Consider the following 17,988-nt stretch of genomic DNA (forward strand, 5'->3'; position numbering starts at 1 on the left):
GTGTGGAATCTCCTGGTTGTTCAGTGTTGGATCTGACTTAACATTCTCCAGGCTGTCTAAATTTGGTTAGAAACCAACAAAATTTCTTCTTGGCTGGAAATAGTCTTGAGTCTCCCAGTTTGCAACATCTATTTTGAAACAAAAATCTTGTAGAGATTTACAAGAAGGATTTTCCTTGATCTAGTTAACTGAATGTTACAGAATTCTCAGAAAACATTAAATATTAAATAGTACCTCAGAAAGATTAGGTATTTTTTACACATTCCAATTTACAGGTTGAGCTTACTTGCAAAAGCTTCCAAAATATGCACCCAGATGTAGTGCTCCTGGTACTAACAGATGTATTCCTATCTCTGATCTTTTCTAATCAATTCTATTCAGAAAGCAAAAATAGGAAAAGAAATTAAAAAAGAAATAGCCAATAGAAGGAAGATTGGCAGCTGCCGGCCTGGCAAGATGCTCAGATCTCTTTGACATATAAGAATTCTTTAAAATGACATTGGGTGAAAGAATAGGGGATTCTTTACCTACTATTAAAAAACACCTGTTTTCACTTTCTATTGACAAAAGTCATTTTTAACCATTTATTATTCACCGAGCACCTGCTCCATACCAAGTCATTGACAACAGGCTAGGCAGGGTGCACAGGACAGGTCGGACATAGTCCCTTGCTCACAGACGGACTGAAAGCTGAGCAGATGTGAATTGGACTTTGAACAATTGTTTCCCCAAGGCATTAATTCTTATTAGAAAATGTACTGTGAAGTAGCAGTACTGAGTTCTGGGATGTCCAGTAGGGAGTCCTAATGTAGCCTGGGACAGTGAATGAGATTCTAAGAGTTAGACCACCGGCAAGTCAGGTGTCCAGAAAAAGGGTGACATCCTGGTTAAGAGGAACTTGGCACTGCCAAGTAGCAGAAATTGGGCTACTTTTGCTAGAGAATAGATGACAGTAAGAAGAAAAGGGGATAAGGTAAGGCTGACCAGGTCCTTTGAGGATTGATGGCTCATGTTCAAAGACAATAGTCTAAGATGCAGCCTTTGGCAAAAGCAACAGTTCCAATGGTGGCTTCCTGGTGTGGGGTAGAAGACCTAGGCTCCTGTAGTTAAGCAATCTGTAAATCAGGGCTATTCTCTGGCGAACTGGAGATCCCGGTGTAAAATGCTGAATTCTAGTGCAAATACAGCCTGTGTTTGGACATTTTAAATGTCATCATGGTGATTTTCAAAAGAGACAATGTTGTTGCCTGGGAGTTATTTGGACTTGTCGGCAGACATATATTTTTGTCTTTTTGTGGGTGGGTGTTGCTACTTGCATCCCATAGGAAGGGTCCAGAGATGCTGCTGTCCATCCTCCAATGCATAGAGAAACTCCGTTTCCACACAACATGCAGATGAAGAGGAATCATCTGTTACCAAACATCAGTAAGGCAAGGCTGCGGAACCTCAGGTTGAAGTGAACAGGTTGAAGGGAGCAGTGATTAATGGGCTTGGGAGTTTGAACAGAAGCAACAGCAGAAAGGGGTGTCAAGAAGTAGGAGATGGGAACAATACCCCAGTGTTATGACTAACTGCACACGTGAAATGGTACAAAATATAAAAATTATGCTTTGACTACTTGTTTCTTTTTTCTTAATCTACCAACTGCCAATGATATCTTCCAAATATCTAGCCCAGAACAATCAGCATGAATTGCCATAATAAGCCTACTCGTGTATCTGCTCCATAGAGAAACAAGTGCTTAAAATAATGGCTGAATAAATAAATGGATATTGATGTATTTCTAGAAAATTAAATTTTGTGTATTTACAATAACTATTGAGCTACTGGTCTGTGCAAGGTGCATTTTATACTTTGATCTAATTCTAACAAAATCTGTACAGGGAAATTATTAGTTACAACTTACAAAGGAAGAAACAGAGGCTCTGAAATATCTCAAAGCCAAATAACAAGTGACTACTAATACCTTTTCTTATTCCCTTTTGTTGTTCTCATAGTGATTTGTATCAAGAATGAGATATAAGGCAAATCTTATTTGTATCAGTAGAATCAAGTATGGATGCATTTATGAAAAATGCAAACATCAGTAACTTAAGCCACAAAGTTTGTGGTTTACTACATGTAAATCAAATCCAAGGCCAGTGGATTGCCTCTTAGGACATCAGCGGTCCAGATTCAGCCCAGTATACTTAGCCTTTCTTAGCACATTCTTTCTATTGTCAGGGCTGCCTTATGGTCCCTTATGACACTGGAACTCCAGCCATCATGCCAGTCACAAAGAATAAGGACAAGGTAAGGCAGAGAAAAGATCATACCTCCTACTTGATTTAGCTTATGCCTTAGTGGATTCACTAGACTTTCCACGCAACTACTTTGCTTATACTACTTTTGCCTCTACAAATGAATCTAGGAAACATAATTTTTTGACTAAATATATTTCTGTCACCAAGGAAGGAAGATGGTAACATGTTTCAGGTGCAACAGGCCAGGCCATCTTTGCTACATCCAAGAAGCAGCTAGCACAGTTGAAGCAAAACTTAGAGGTTTTGCATATGGATGCATATTCCCAATAGCAGAAACACTGTGACAATTTAGTTACTATGAGTCAGTTATGTTTGGGCTCATGAAACACTTTGAGACCTCACTCTGCTCCAGTGAGGACTATGTCTTTGTCTTTGGATAATGAGCTAAGAGGACTTAGCCACATTGTGTTCTGACCATCTCTTCTCATCAACACTTGCCCTGCCTTCCTATGACTCTTACACTTGACATTCCATTCTCTTTGTGTCTCCTCTTTGTCCTTTTTTCTTCTGTCTCCAACCTCTGCTTTAGTCTCTCTCTTTTTTTTCATATACTGATATTCCACCAAACATTGCATAGGTAACTGTCGTAATACTCATGCCACGTCTTCTTTGAACATTTATCTTTTATCCTTCATCTCCATTACTTGTGGAAAATCTGGCTTTCATCCTTCCTCAAACTTTTCTGCCTGACACACAGCCTCCACTTAGATGATTATAGCTGCAATTTAGGAACTACTTTAAGGTCACCAGGAGGCAGACTCCACACTGCCTCCTGTATGCTTTATTCTTAGTCATTTATATTTTCATCAATTTGTTCTTTATTCATTCTCATATTTATTGAACTTCTATGATATGCTTGGCTTTTTAATTGGCTCAGCAGGTTTCTATGGAATAAAACAGACACAATCTCCTTGCTGTGGTACTTTCCTTTTAGTGGAAGGGCCATATACAAATCATGATGTAGGCACAGTCACAGATTTTGGTGAGAATTAGAACGGAAAGAATATTAGGAGAACATAAAACAGGAGTTCTCTAGGTGGGGGAGCCAGGGAAGATTTCTTAAGGAAATGAAATTAAAGAAGTAATGAAAGATTCCTAACAAGAGTTGATAAAGAATATTCCAACAGAGGCAAGGAAGATATGAAAACAATGTGAAATGGGGAGACTGCCAATGCAGAGTAATTTTTGACTCTGTGTTGCTCACTACGGTTCATAGATCATGAGTAGAGACAAAGTCTCTCCCTCAAAGAACTTACCTCAGATTGAAGTATATTGAGAATAAGTACAAATGAGTAAGATACTTCCTGGTACTTTCAGTTAAGTACAAGTAAGAGAAAATAAAATATGTGATTGGAGGAAAGAATGTGTTGATATTATGAGGAAATCAGTATTGCTGGAGTACCACGAGCAAAGAAAAGTGAGAGAAGATAGTCAATGTGATATAGTCAGTCCACCTGGTTCCTCTGGTTGGTAGTGAGGTTTTGCACGAGTCTTGGGAATCCCTTGAAATATCTGAAGTAGAGGACAACATGATAAGATCATCTGGCCACAATAAGGACAATGGTTAGCACAGAGGCAAGAGTGGAAGACAGGAGACCAGCCAGTGGCAACAGCCAGTAAGAAATGATGGTGGCTTGAGCTAGGTTTCTTAGTAAAGAGGTGTGAGATATGGTCATGACTGGAACTTTTTTCCAATGGATGAATAGAACCCATTAAGGGATTGAAGGATGATTTGAAGAGAGAAACTATAACGGTTCCCAGAGTTTGACTTGAAAAAAGGTGGTGGAGGCTCATCGTTTACTGAAAAGAGGAAGATTTGTTGGGAAGTAGGTTTGGGATGGGCAATAGTTTCCTTGTGGATGTGGAATCGTTGAGAATGCTGTAGTTGAAAGGTTGAACTGGGAACTGTCAAGCTTAGCAGTCTCAAGCTTAAGGAGAAGCTCAGATAAGCTTTGCATTTGAGAAGAAACCATTCATAAATGAAACTTAAATCCAGGGGCTGGGTTGGCTTCCTTGGCAGTGAATTCTAGATGTCCAGACCTGATCTCAGGGAGCACACTAGCTTTACTTTGTGATCTGGGAGCGTTCTTCGGCTCTTTACATCTCATTTTCCTCATCATAAAATAGAAGTTATGACATCACGTTGGTGACAACTTGATGAGGCATTTTACGACAATCTTGCATGGTACCTTGTATGTGGCTTGTACATCAAACACTTCCTCTCCAGTGTCTGCACTCTCTTCTGATAAATAACAGGAGATGTCCAGCAGGAACATTTTGATCATTGAGGGACCAATTTTAAAGGGAAGCCTAATAGATCCTATGACATTTTGGAGTTTCAACAATTTTACAAAGTTCTAAATATTCTTAAGTTAAAAGTGAGGAATACATCGATGCTCAGTTTGCACCTTGACACTCCCAAATGTTTTGTAAACAAGTCAAAGTATCTTTCTACTTCTTCAAAATCCTCAGAAAACCCCACTGTCCCTGAAGTTATCTAAGATGAAGGGTCAACTGAACTAGAAAGAAAAAGAGACTCCTAGCTCACTGTGGTGGAGTAAGTGACATGAAGAATTTCGTCCGAAAGATTCTGCATAAAACCTTCACAGTCATCTTCCTTTCAATTCCCCCAGCATCTCAAATAAATCTGGTTGGTTAACATGAGCTTGGATACTAACCCAGCTTCCCATCCTTTGCCTGTTGCCCCAAGTTCTATTACTTTATCTTGCTCAGAACCCTTGTTCTCACCTATGGCAGTGTCCTGCTTTGAAAACTATGAACAACCAGTATGAAAGAAACAAAGCAGTGTACATAAAAACTGCATATCCCCCACTTTACTGAAATGCATTTTAAACATTTGAAAGAAATAAAAAAGAATTATTCCCAACACAGGAGGACCAATTGGTTCTAAGGGATCACAACAGGCTGTGAAAACTGCTGGGCTCTAATTCCATGAAGAGCAATCTGAGTAATAATGAGATGTTGTTCCATGAAGGAAAATGATTACATAACTGTTATGATTTAAAAACTCATTGACAAGGCAATTTTGTCTCTATTGGAACAAAGCTATCCTCAAGTTGCTTTTTTTCCATTCTAGAACCCAAAGAATATTACACAACCCAATGTTACTACTAAAATTATACTTTGTCTGTGGAGTGCAAAATAAGTAAAAAGTTGCAAGTGGGAAGAAGAGAAAGATTTGTCACTTCATAAAAGAAGTGACACTAAATTAAATTGCTGGAAAGATTCCTTCTGTCTGGTGGGTCATGTATAATCAAATTGAGGCATATTGAAACTTATGGTATTGAAGGACTTCTGTGTTCTAAAACATCACTCAAGGGATAGACTAGGCTGGAGTAGATAGATGTGTCTGCCTCTGCATAGGAAAGTAGAAGTTGTTTACCACAGAAAGCCTGGATTGTATGAAGAATGAACGAGAAAAGGCAAGAATCAAAGCTAGATTAAGCTATGATTGATGGTAATTGAAGCTTAGTATAGGAAAAATTACTAGCCTGTACCTTAGGGTTCATATTTCTATAAATCTTACTCAAATTGTGAGGTATCATTTATAGAGTCTAGTGATGAACAGAAGGATAATTTATATTATGCCTTTAATGCAAAGACATACTTTGTAGGCAAACAATCAGAGACTTGCTCCAGTGCTGGGTTATTTCCACCTGCTCAGTCTTACACTTGAGCTGGAGAAATCTGACTAAAAATACCACAATTCATCTCCTGGCACTTTTCCAACTTGTGTCTTGTAAAAATACAGTATGTTTCTTCTAGCTAGGTCACGCAAAACTTGAAGTCCATAAACTATTACAGCCAGTTTGAGCAATAGAAAGCACTAGAGTAGAGCAGTGGTGCCCAACGATGATCTATGGGCAGATGAACGAGAAAAGCACAGAAATCAAAAGTGTTGAGAAGCTCTTGGGGCAATGTGACATAGCCACTGTATCTAAACTAGTCACATGAAGGGGCACCATGCATCAACTGCAATGATTAGAAAATTTAAAAACAAAACAGTAAATAAAACATGGGTCCTTCATCACAGAGTGTCAGAAGCGCCAAGTGCTATGTAGTTGCCTGTTACCTGTGTGATCCTGGGAAAGTAAATTCCCCTCTCTGAGCTGTAACACCCTACCTATTCCAAGGACTTAGGAAATAGTTAGCTTTTAGAGTGGCTGTGATTATTAAATAAGGTGATATTTTTAAAGAACCTGCTGCTCAATGCTTGTTTTGGGTTGTTTTCCATTTAATTTTGAATTAACATACATTACTAATACAAGGGGATTTCATTATGTTAATTCCATACACAAGCATAGCACACCTTGAACAATTTCACCCCCTCCAATATATTTCCACTCCCCATCCTCCCTCCTCCCACTTTTTCAAACATTGTTTGGTGGGTTTCATTTCAATGCATGATTTATTTTCTAGTTCTTCAGCTTGTGTTTATAAAGACCATTTGATCATTGTGAAAGCTAACTCAGAAAGGAAGGACACCGAACCCACACATCAGGCAAATGAGAAAAAAGCCACATTGTCAATTTAGTCTCAGCCCTCTTCACTGAGGAGTCCGACACAGGCAGGTGTTGTCTTCTTAATTAATATCTCATTTAGACACCATTCTGTTGTAGAAACCAGCCTATCCCCAGGAACTTCTCTTTAACTTTTCTATTAGCTTATTAATGGGATTGGGGAGATGGATATCATTTAATGGCATATTTCTCTGTCCCTGTGAAAATCTTGACGTTCATAAATTAAAGATATTATACATTTGCATCTGGCTGAGGAGGTCATCTTAGCTGGCACTGAAGAGATGATTTGTAATCCTAAATCTTCATGACTATGAAATCCAGGAAGTGAGGGAGGGACAAAGAGGGGCATACTGAGATAAGGGGAGGAAACAGAAGAAAGGAGTCTACGGTGGGGAAAGCACAGGTAGAGCTGGCTCTGATAGAGGGGGGTTAACTAAGTGTAACCTGATTATGTGAGCCTGGATCATGAGGAAGGAGAGCTGCGGAGCAGATGGGAGATCTGGAGTGGGCTTCTTTGGATTCAGGGCTTCCAGGCTGATGGGCAACATGTCAAGTATTAAATGGCAGTGAAAAGTATGAGATGCCTCCTGATTCCTGACACTGGGTGATGTGTGGGGGTACAGTGTTTTCAAGTGCACCATTCTATCTTAAAGAGAACAATCAAGCCAGGCACAATGGCTCAAGCCTGTAATCCTGCCTACTCAGGAGGCAGAGACTGGGAGGATGGTGGTTTGAGGCAAGCCCAGGCAAAAAGTCCACACGATCTTATCCCAACCAGTAAAATCTAGATGTGGCAGTACATGCCTGTCTTTCCAGCTATGTAGGAAGCATAAATAAGAGGATTGTGGTCCAGGCCAGCTAGTCATAAAGTGAGACCCTATCTCAGAAATAATCAAAGCAGAAAGGGCTGGTGGAATGGCTCATGTAGAAGGACTATCTAGCAAGCTCAATGATGGATGCCCTGAGTTCAAACCCCAGTACTGCCAAAATCAAACAACAAAAAGCTCCTGAAGGAGCTTTGTTTTTTTTTTTTTTTGATGTATTGAGAATTGAACTCAGCACCTCACACTTGCCAGGCAAGCACACTGCTGCCTGAGCCATGCCTCTAGTCTTTTTGCTTTTAGTCTGTTTTTCAAATAGGATCTCCTGCTAACTTTTGCCTCGCTAGCTTCTAACCATGATTCTCCTGTCTCTACCTCCTGAGTAGCCAGGATTACAGATACATGACAGAACAGGGACTTCTAATGCAAAAATGTCAGAACATGACAACAAGGGATTTTTGAACTTCTTCAAAAGTGTGGAGTAGGAAGGGACTGAGCCAAGACCAGAAAAAATCTAGTGAAGCCTCATACCTTCAGAGCATATGACTTGGGACATACTAACTTTCAATAAATGATGGTTATCTTAATTTTTATAAAGCTGAAAGTACACATTAATTTTAAAGATCCTGAATTCTATTTTAAGGAGTTTGGATTTTACAGAAACAATGGCAATGATAATGATGGTGATAACAGCAGCAGGAGAAGTAATTAGAATGAAGCTGTAAAATAGAGAATCCAGTGGGTATCATATAAAAGTAGGAAATTTGTACTTTATGCTTGAGAAGGATATTTTGACCATCCCTGTGGAGAATGGAAGGGCAGGAGAGAAAAGAAGGGCTGGAGAACCAGCTACCAGGCTTTCTCAACAGTCTAGACAAGAGGCAATGAGAATTTGAACTTGGTCAAAAGTGTGGAGCAGGAAGGAACTGAGCCAAGACCAGAGCAAAGCTAGTGAAGCCCCAAGCTCCAGGGCTCAGATTATAAGCTTGCCGCCAACACTGGCCAAATGAGCCACCCCAGTCTTATGGAGTACAGACCTGGTGGACAGTGGCGCCCTGCTCTGGGTTGGCCTTTGAGTGGAAAAGTTGCTTTTTGAGATGCAACTGGCTCCTGGTAAGTATGATTCAATGATGCTCATGAGCCTTCTCTGTCACTTTTATTGAGTTTCTGTGTACTCTAATTCATTAGCAAAGGGACAAAGGAGGAACATGGGCATATTTCACTCTTGTCATTCTCTAGAAGAGTTTGTCAATGGAAACATCAAGTGAAATGTAATCGTTGTTTCTGCTGAAAGCCCATCTCTACACAGTGACCTTGGCTCCCATGGCTGATGAAAATGCGAAACACGTTGATTTAAGTTGGTATTACAAAGGCCCTCTAGTGCAGCCCTGCTCTGGAAGAAATCAATAGACATCTCTCAATAGATAAATACAAATAAAAACTGCCTTTTCTGTTGTGCTGAGTTTCCACCTGTCCTCAGAAAGAAAATGGTGAAAAGAGACCTCATTCCCCATAGATCATAGTTAGTTAGATTTAATGGCATCGTATTTTTTTCCAGCTCCAATATTCTGATTATGGCTTCTCAAATGATATTAGCCACAGAAGGTAATAGTTCTAACATTAATGGAGCAGTCTTCTGTGGCAGGCCCCATGTTAAGCATTTTGTGTATGGTATTTTATTTAGAGATCTTGGCCACATATGCAGTAGTTGCTATTAGAATCCCCAGTTTATATCTGGTGATACTGAGTTTTGATGAAGTCAAGTAGAAGGGTTGGTGGGGCAGGGTTAGGACTTTGATAAAGATTCTAAACTCTGCAAACTCTGCATCCTGTGTGTTGTTTCTTGTTTTTACTCATCTGTAATGATACTAATCTTTTGTTATTCAGAACCACTGTCCCATTTGACTATGTAACAGACTCACGGAAATCCCTGTATGTTTTCTACACTCTCTGGTCGCCAATGAGTGATTATAGTGCTTGCTTTTCCCATGGACTGCAGAGATATGATCCTGCACCATTCTGTACCAACCTCTGCTTGTTAATGGGTAGCTTTTATTACCCCTAATCATAGCCAGACTGTTACGAGCAAGAACTTTTTCACACTTTGATACAGCAAAGACTCAAAAATAGATATTTTTCTCCTTAGCCAATTTTTTCTGGGAGTAATAGAAATGTAACTCTCCGGATCTTGATGTCTGTACTTTCCTCACTGCCGAGTGTAGATAACTTTAAGAATTTAACCTAGAAGAATGTTTAGTCCATTGAGAAATGAAGAAAATCATTAGGAAGGATGGCACCGTATACATTATACATGCATAAATGTAGGTTTGTGTATAAGTAAAATTTTTCCATGCATATTCACCATGTACATTTTTTTCATAGTTCATCTGTTACACAGTGAGTGTCTATTGGGAGTCAAGCACTTTGCCTGGAGCTGTGAACCAGTAACCATGCATAATGTGATCTTTACAAGAAGTAGAGCAAACAGGAAATCACCTATATACACATTTTTTAGAATTCACATATAACTTATTTATATATGGTACATGTATTTTATTAGATAAACATAAGTCTACCTAGATATATGGAGCATATAACACAAATTAATTTATCTATTAATCCCACAAAAATTTATCAAGCATCTCTTTCAGTATAAGACTATCCTTAGAAGTCACATGTTCTCCTGGTTCTGCAGTAAGAGGCATCTTATGATCCTATGTTGTAGTAAATTGAGAAAGTTGTGTGCTTTTTCCCAAGAACTGAACTTCCACATGTGTTCACGTGCATCCTCACTCCTAGCAGTTATTATGAGGTAAGAGACTTTGAGCACATTATTTTAGCCTCATTTATAAAACACAGATGATAATGGTGCCTGCTTCATAGAATTCTGTAGGAATTTTAAAAATGTGTGTTAAGAGCTTGGTTCAAAAAAAAAAGAGCTTAGTTCAGACACACAGGAAGTTCTTAACCCCAGTCTGCTAACATTATTGAGATAGGGTATGGGAGGGAAGATATTTAACAAAAATTACTATCTGATGGTTTTCTGCGTAGACCTATTGGAAACAACCTCGGACTTCTACACGAATTCTGATTATCTCTCTCAGCCTGGAGCACTGAGCCCCAGTGAATAGGACTGGAAAAGGTAGTCTGCTCCATTGCTTCATGCGCCATTCACCTATTCCTATAAAGCCAGCATTCCAGGTGGGTGAGAAATTTCTGTCTCTAGAAAACTAGAAACTTCCATTTTCTCTGGGCACCTTCCATACCTGAGGAGGTGACAAGACACTATGGAGTGTCCTGAATGACAGGTGTGGGGCAGAGTCAATTTTCAGTGCAAGGGGTAAATACATGTTCTTTCCTGGATGACATGACACAAAGAACAAAGAACCAGAGTTTTCTAGTTAAACATAGGCATCAACAACTGCTTGCCCTGACCACAGAGGCAGGGTTCACTATAGAGTGACTGTCTTAGAACTTAATCCTTAGCTACTTGGGAGGCACAGATAAGAAGATCGTAGTTTTATGTTGAAAATGCCTTTGATTTCCAGCTCTTCTATATTGTTTATAAGAACAATCTTAATAACCTAAGCTTGGCAATCACATTTCTTTATGGATTAAAACATGACGATCATGTGTTTAATATATAGCTCTTTCTGCCTTTCTAGCCAGAGTGACTCTAATAGCTTTCTCGCCACATATTGCTGACTCACAAACTATTTCCTTCTTAGACTCATCAGTTCTAATGCAAGCCCTATCATCCTCTCCTTACTCATAAACAGCTGTCTTTCAAATTTGGGGGAAAGCATTACTCCTCAGATGATGTTTTCTTAACTCATATTGGTCTCCTCTTTTCTGAGCTTCACCACTGTACATCTGTCTCACTCGCGTGTCAGAGAACTTACTAATGTACCCATGTACTCTTCTGCTTTGTACTGAAATGATATGGACTCCATCCACTTGCAGGTTTCTTTAGGGTCAGAGCCAATGTCTCTTTTCTTTCTTTCTTTCTTTTGAGGGACTGGGATTTGAATTCAGGGCTTCACACTTGCAAAGGAAGACTATGTTGCTTGTGACAAACCTCCAGGGAGAGCCAATATTTCTTTGTCCTAGAATCATAATGAACCTTCCCCACAGCACCTCACATGGTATAAAGCATGGAGACGCATAGTAATTACAGATTTATTAGATTATTTCCTTCTTTAGAAATAAAGTAGTGAAATATGAGAAAGAAAGGAAGGGAGAGAAATGTTTTCCTGGAGAAGAAGATATCCTGTTTCCTTTCCCAACTAGTTTTCTTGTTAATAGTATTCCACTTTTGAATCTTGAAGCTCCCCACTCAAGCATGAAGTACCTCTTACAGCAATCTGCATAAATAATATATGCTAAAATGCTTTTCTGTGCCACAAATATTGACCTTGTTCAATAATTGATGATGGACTTTCGTGCCACCCTAGAACCATGCGGACACAGTTTTGTGCCCTTTCCACTACTCTCCGTTTACAGTTTCTGTTCTTTTAAGCCTGATATTTACCTAAATTTCTTTATGGAGGAACACTCTCCTCCTGGGGCTCTAATATGATACTACAACTGAATTCAGTCAGGCAGGTGTAGTACAGAGTGGATTCTCACTCCATATCATTATAAAGAAAACCAAGCTTATCTCCCTTTAAGGACATTGCTGATCTCTCTCTTTTCACTGTAGTTTTAAAAACCTTACCATTGCCAAAGGATAATATAATACAGTTAAGATTTAGTGAACACTTACTGTGGGTCTGGTTCTTTTCTATAGTCTTTATATATATTATCAAATTTAATCCTCAAAAACACTCCTTGAGGGAAGATTTGAGGTTGTTTCCATGCTATAGATGAAAAAAAAAAAAAACCAAACCCTAGGTATCAGAGGTTAAGTAATGTGTTTAACACACCTAGTAAGTGGCAGTGATGCAGTTCCAATATCAGTAGTCAGAATCAAAACCGTATCCTCGAAATCACTATCGTAAATGGGCTCCTTGCTTGTACATCAATGTAGTGAAAATGGTTTGGTTTTGCTTTCTCATCATTCTTAACAAAACATCAATTCACTTTTCTCTTAGAAAAACATAAGACAAACCACTAAACTTTCTACCCACACTTTGATCATAGTAACTAATTAAATAATGAACTTTTGACCTAAGTTTAGCCTGAAATTGATTGCAAAAAGTAATCCCAAATTTCCACCTACACTGTGTCTATGCCTTTTGCAATGTGACTTTGTGTTTTTTCACAAAATGTTCCTCCCAATCCTCTGAATGTAGACTTGTGACTTAGTTTGATCAACAGAGTGGAGAAGAAGGGACATACTAATTCTAAGTCATGTTCTTTTGTGAGCAAATTTCTACCCTCTCTCTTGGAATCATGTCATCACTATGATCAATATCTAGGATAAGATGTTAGAGGATAAGAAACTGGAGAAGAGTACCAAAGTGTTCTAGATAGTTACTCTAGAACAGTCAGTCTACCACTGCTCAAACATGAAAAGGACCCAGACTCACACAAGATCAGCAGAGTCTCTAGCTGTCTCACAGCTGCCTGAAAATGTATGAATGAGCCTGGCTGAGATCAAGAGAACCATTGACCCCAGCTGCAGACTCACAAGCAATGATGAATTATTATTGCCTTGTGTTTTGAGTTCTAGGGTGATATTTTGAGGCAATAGTTAATTAATACATCTACCCAGTAGAGAGAGAGAGAGCGTGCTTCTGAAATTTCTGCTATAGCTAATAGGAAAGAAGTGGTATCTTTACACTGATATTGCTAAGCTAATTAGGTTTTAGGTTAAAATCTTTGCTGGTCATTTCTAACCAAGAAGAACATTCTTGAAAAAAAAATTCCAACACACAAAAAAATAGACAGGAAATCTTAAAGAAATACATTTATGATAACATGTTTTTGAGCACCTGGGTAGACCAATGCCTGAAGTTTAACTGTATTCCTTTTTTATATTCTTAAACTTTATTGTACCATGACTAATGCCTCCCCCCTTTTTCTTGCTTATAATGGTTTGGTGGCAAGCCCTTGGCAAACGAAGGATCTTAGCTAATAAAATCAATGTAGGTTTTACGGTAGATTTTATTGTATAGCAGCAAGCATCCCATCTTTCTCTGTCCTTTTGCTACCATATATTTCCATCCTGGAATACCCTTTTCTTATATCTTTACCCATAACTTTATCATTTGAAATTAAAACTTGCTTTAAAATTTTAGAAAAATAAGGTGAAGGAATAAGATATAAGAATGAAGTAGGAAAAACACTACACTTTAGAACAGATGTGAACCAAGGTCAGAATCATTAATTCATTAATTGAACAAGTAAATTGTTGAGTGACTCCATGCATATTTAGTAGGTGTTGGGAATACAGAAAAACAGACAAGTTTCCTGCTCCCAGGAAATATGTTTTTTAGCAAGAGCAAAGGTACCCACAATAAAGCATAAATTAACAGATAAGGTAATCTGTGATGAGGATAAATGTTTAATGTTAATACAGCAAGGAAAGGCAGTGGAAGGAAAATGACTCATGTGCTGTTGGAGAGGAAGGGTAGTCCCACGGGTCTCTGGTTTAAACAGAGACCTGGCAAATGAGAACCAGCCAGCTGAAGTGATCTGAGAAAGAGCACTGCAGGTAGAGTTTAAACGCAGTGCAAAGATTTGAGAAGACCTCTCCATGTTCAAGAGGAAGCATAGTCAAATGAGGTGAGCAAGGGAGAACCTGGCAGGAGATGAGGCTGAGGAAGTTGGCCAGAGTCTGTAGGCCATGCTAAATAAGCAGTTTGGTTTTTATTTTTAGTGTGATGGAGTCATTGAGGATTTTAAACAGGAGGAATAACAGCATTAATTTTACAGTCTTAAATTATAGAAGTTATATGTAAGGTGAATTATAAGATCAGGAGTGACCACGGCTTTGTGGCAGTTCCCATGAGAGATGATGACAGAACTTTATACTATAGGGGGAGCAATGCTGACAAAGTGAAGAGATTTAGGGCTGTCACACAGAAGAAAGAAGGGACCAGGAGTGATCAACAGAGCATTATTACAAACACATACACATACACACATGCATGCACAAAATAATCATATTAAATTTAAATAATATCACCTATGTGTTTTTAGAAGCAAATGGCAATTTTATACTTTTTGGTAGTCTTGTGTTTCAATAAGAAATAAGTTTACACAAAATATCCAAGATACATTCAGATTCATATATATATATATATATATATATATATATATACACACACACACACACATACATATAGATGTATACATATGACTTTATAAAATTAGAATAATCACATTATGCATATAATTTTCTCTGCTTTTTCTCTTGGTGCTAAATTCATTTATTCAAAAATTGAATGCCCATTATAAGCCAAGTACTTTTCTAGGGAATAAGGTAACAAAGAAGACTAAAAATTACAGTTATTATTGAGTATATATTCTATTTTGGAGATACAAACAAGAAATAATATAGGTAGAACACATAAGTTTCAGGTGGTGATAGGAACTGAGAGGAAATACAAGATAGTATTGGGAGGGTTTGATAGTTTTGGAGATAGAAGTCACAAGCATATTTCCATTGTCTTAAATAATTAACCAAACATTTTAATGGATCTTCAATATCCATTATGTTAACTACACTTTAAAATCCTATTTTAATGATGGAATATATTCACTATATTCAATGTTACTATTGAATCTTGACATTTTTATTGCTTTTAATTTTCTCTATTTTCTATAATTGTATATAATTTTCTCCAGACACCTATATTTCTCATATTTTCTTCATCATGAAATTACTTAAGGCTATTGAAACCTGCACCAAAATGCCTTCCAGGAAGGAGTCATTGTCTGTATTCCAAATATTATTGTTTAAGAACAACTTACTGCTGAACCCTCACTTGGGGCTCCTAATTCATGAGGCTGGAGAAGCAAGAAAACATTGCTATCTCTGAAAGAACTTATCACACACTTCGTTTTGAGCAAGATAAACTACAAGACCCACCATCTCCCCAGTCATCATTTTAAAGGGAGAAAATTCATACTCATAGTAAAGAAGTGACTCGGTTAGGTCATCAGAAAATTAGTGAAAGATTCTGTATTATATTCCAAATTACCCAGCTCACAGTCCAAGACTCCTTTTACTCTTTAATTCAATTGTTTTTATCAAGTGGACAGACTTCATGTTGCTCAAGGGAATTTCTTGTATAAGTAGAAAAATTACTTTTTGGTCTATCACCTTGAGGCCCATCTACTGTGGTGCTCCCTTCCCCTTTCCTGGGGGAATGGTTTAGGCAGTTCTAGTGTTCAGCACCAAGGAGAGCTCCACCAAGCACGTGGCCTTTATGTTCTTCAATCTTTGAAGCTTCCTATTCTGAGTAATTTAATACTGCCCATCTTTTCTTCTGCCCCAGGGAAGAACTATATCAACCTTAAGAAAGCTGATATCAATCTTGCTCCCTTAGAATAGCGGCCTAAGCCTTTTCAAGAAACATGTAGCTGTTCAACCTCATCCAGATAGACCACAGAATTGAGTTCTAGCTGATTGCACAGGAATGGAAACGGTGTGTACCACGCCCCAGTTGGGACATAAAGCCTCCTATGCAGCTTACAGAATGGTAATACTCAGAGTAAATTTGGAAGTTGTTACACAGGGCAGAGCTGTTGTAAGCCTGGCCTTTAATGACTGAGTAGAGAGCCACTGATAAACTGATTCTCATAAGAAAGAAATAACCATATTTTTTCTGTGTGCCATTGAATTCTTAAGTTGTATTTGTTAAAGTTATTTATAGTAGTCTACTCCACCCTAATATGGCTCTTAAAAAAAAACTATTTTGAAGTTGACATACATTAATATGCCTCCCCATTTCATCAGTAGTTTTCTGCATTTGTTTGAGGCCCTCCCAAGAATTTCCATTCACAATGGGTTCTATGTTCTTCATATTCTCCTTCCCTATTTGCACTTCCTTTACTTCTTAAAAATACATCAAAGCTCTTAATATATGAAAATAGTAGTCTCTAACTCTACCCTCTTTCAGTTTCCTCTGTCATATACCAATCATGAAATCTCTTTCCCTTCCTAGTTCTGACAGAAGAGATACTCCTGTACCTGTAATCTCAATTCCACCTCTTCTCATCTTCCAAAAAATCTTGTTGTAACACTTATCTGTTGTTTTGCTTATAGCATTTTATGCTCTCATTTTATGCTGAGTTCAACTCTTCTGCTTACACAGTGTTTTGCTTTTCCTTATCAATCAATCATTCCCTTTCCTCTTTCCTCTGATATGAGATCTGACGTATTCCATGCTCTCTGTGCTGGGAATGGTTCTTCCCAAAGTCACAATCACAGTATCAGTGTCATTTTCTCAATCTCCCTCTAGCTTTGACCTGTTTATCACTTTTTTCCTAAGGGAAAATTTCCCTCCACTAAGATAATAGGACTCTCTAGTTTCTCTACATGTTTCTGTTTTTTCTTGACCAACTCCTCTCTCTCTCTCACTCTCTGGTTCTGTGCTGAAAGTATGTGTGCCCTATGCTTTAACTTCAGCACCCATCATCTATCTGTCTTCTCTTTCCAGCTGTTTCAGTCATGTTGAAGTAATCATTAGGCTGCAAATTTGAACAGTTCTTTTGTGACATTGCTTTTGTTATTGCCTCTTGCACTTATTTTCCAAGTATTCATTACAATCATACACCTTGTTACTATCAAATGTTATATCCTCTATAAAGATTTCTCTGCATCTCCCAGATGACAAGAACCCTTATCTCTGTCTAAAAGTCTCATATTTTTATGCCTATATTGTAAAATATTTTATAATGTGGTTATTTGAATAGCACCTGACATATAATTAATCCTTATCTATGATCTCCTTCCTGAAAGAATGAAGGAAAGATAGAAAGGTACTACTTTTCCCTGGATAATTTTGGGGAACCACAACTAAATAGAGTATGCAAGACCCGTGGTCATCACAATCTTGAGTGTAAATTGCAGTTTACCTCTACAAGATCTCATGTATCAAGCCCTGGGTGTGTTCCATGCTATTTTTCCCTTTTCTTTTTGGAGAATGATGAATCAGACTCATCATGGTATTCAATTAATCTCACACAGTTGGCTCCTGAGGGAATTTGTACCCATTGTCCTCTAACTGATGATCAATCACACTTCTGTGGTATACCCGAAGCAGCATGCAGCAGGCCTGTGACATGCTCCAGGTTGTCGGACAGAATGTGTCCCCATCCAAGTAGGAAAGGTTCCTGTGACCTTTGATGGCATTTGAGAGAAGTCATTTG

The sequence above is a fragment of the Castor canadensis genome, chromosome 3 (assembly GCF_047511655.1).
Source record: "Castor canadensis chromosome 3, mCasCan1.hap1v2, whole genome shotgun sequence".
In the NCBI taxonomy this organism is placed as follows: Eukaryota; Metazoa; Chordata; class Mammalia; order Rodentia; family Castoridae; genus Castor; species Castor canadensis.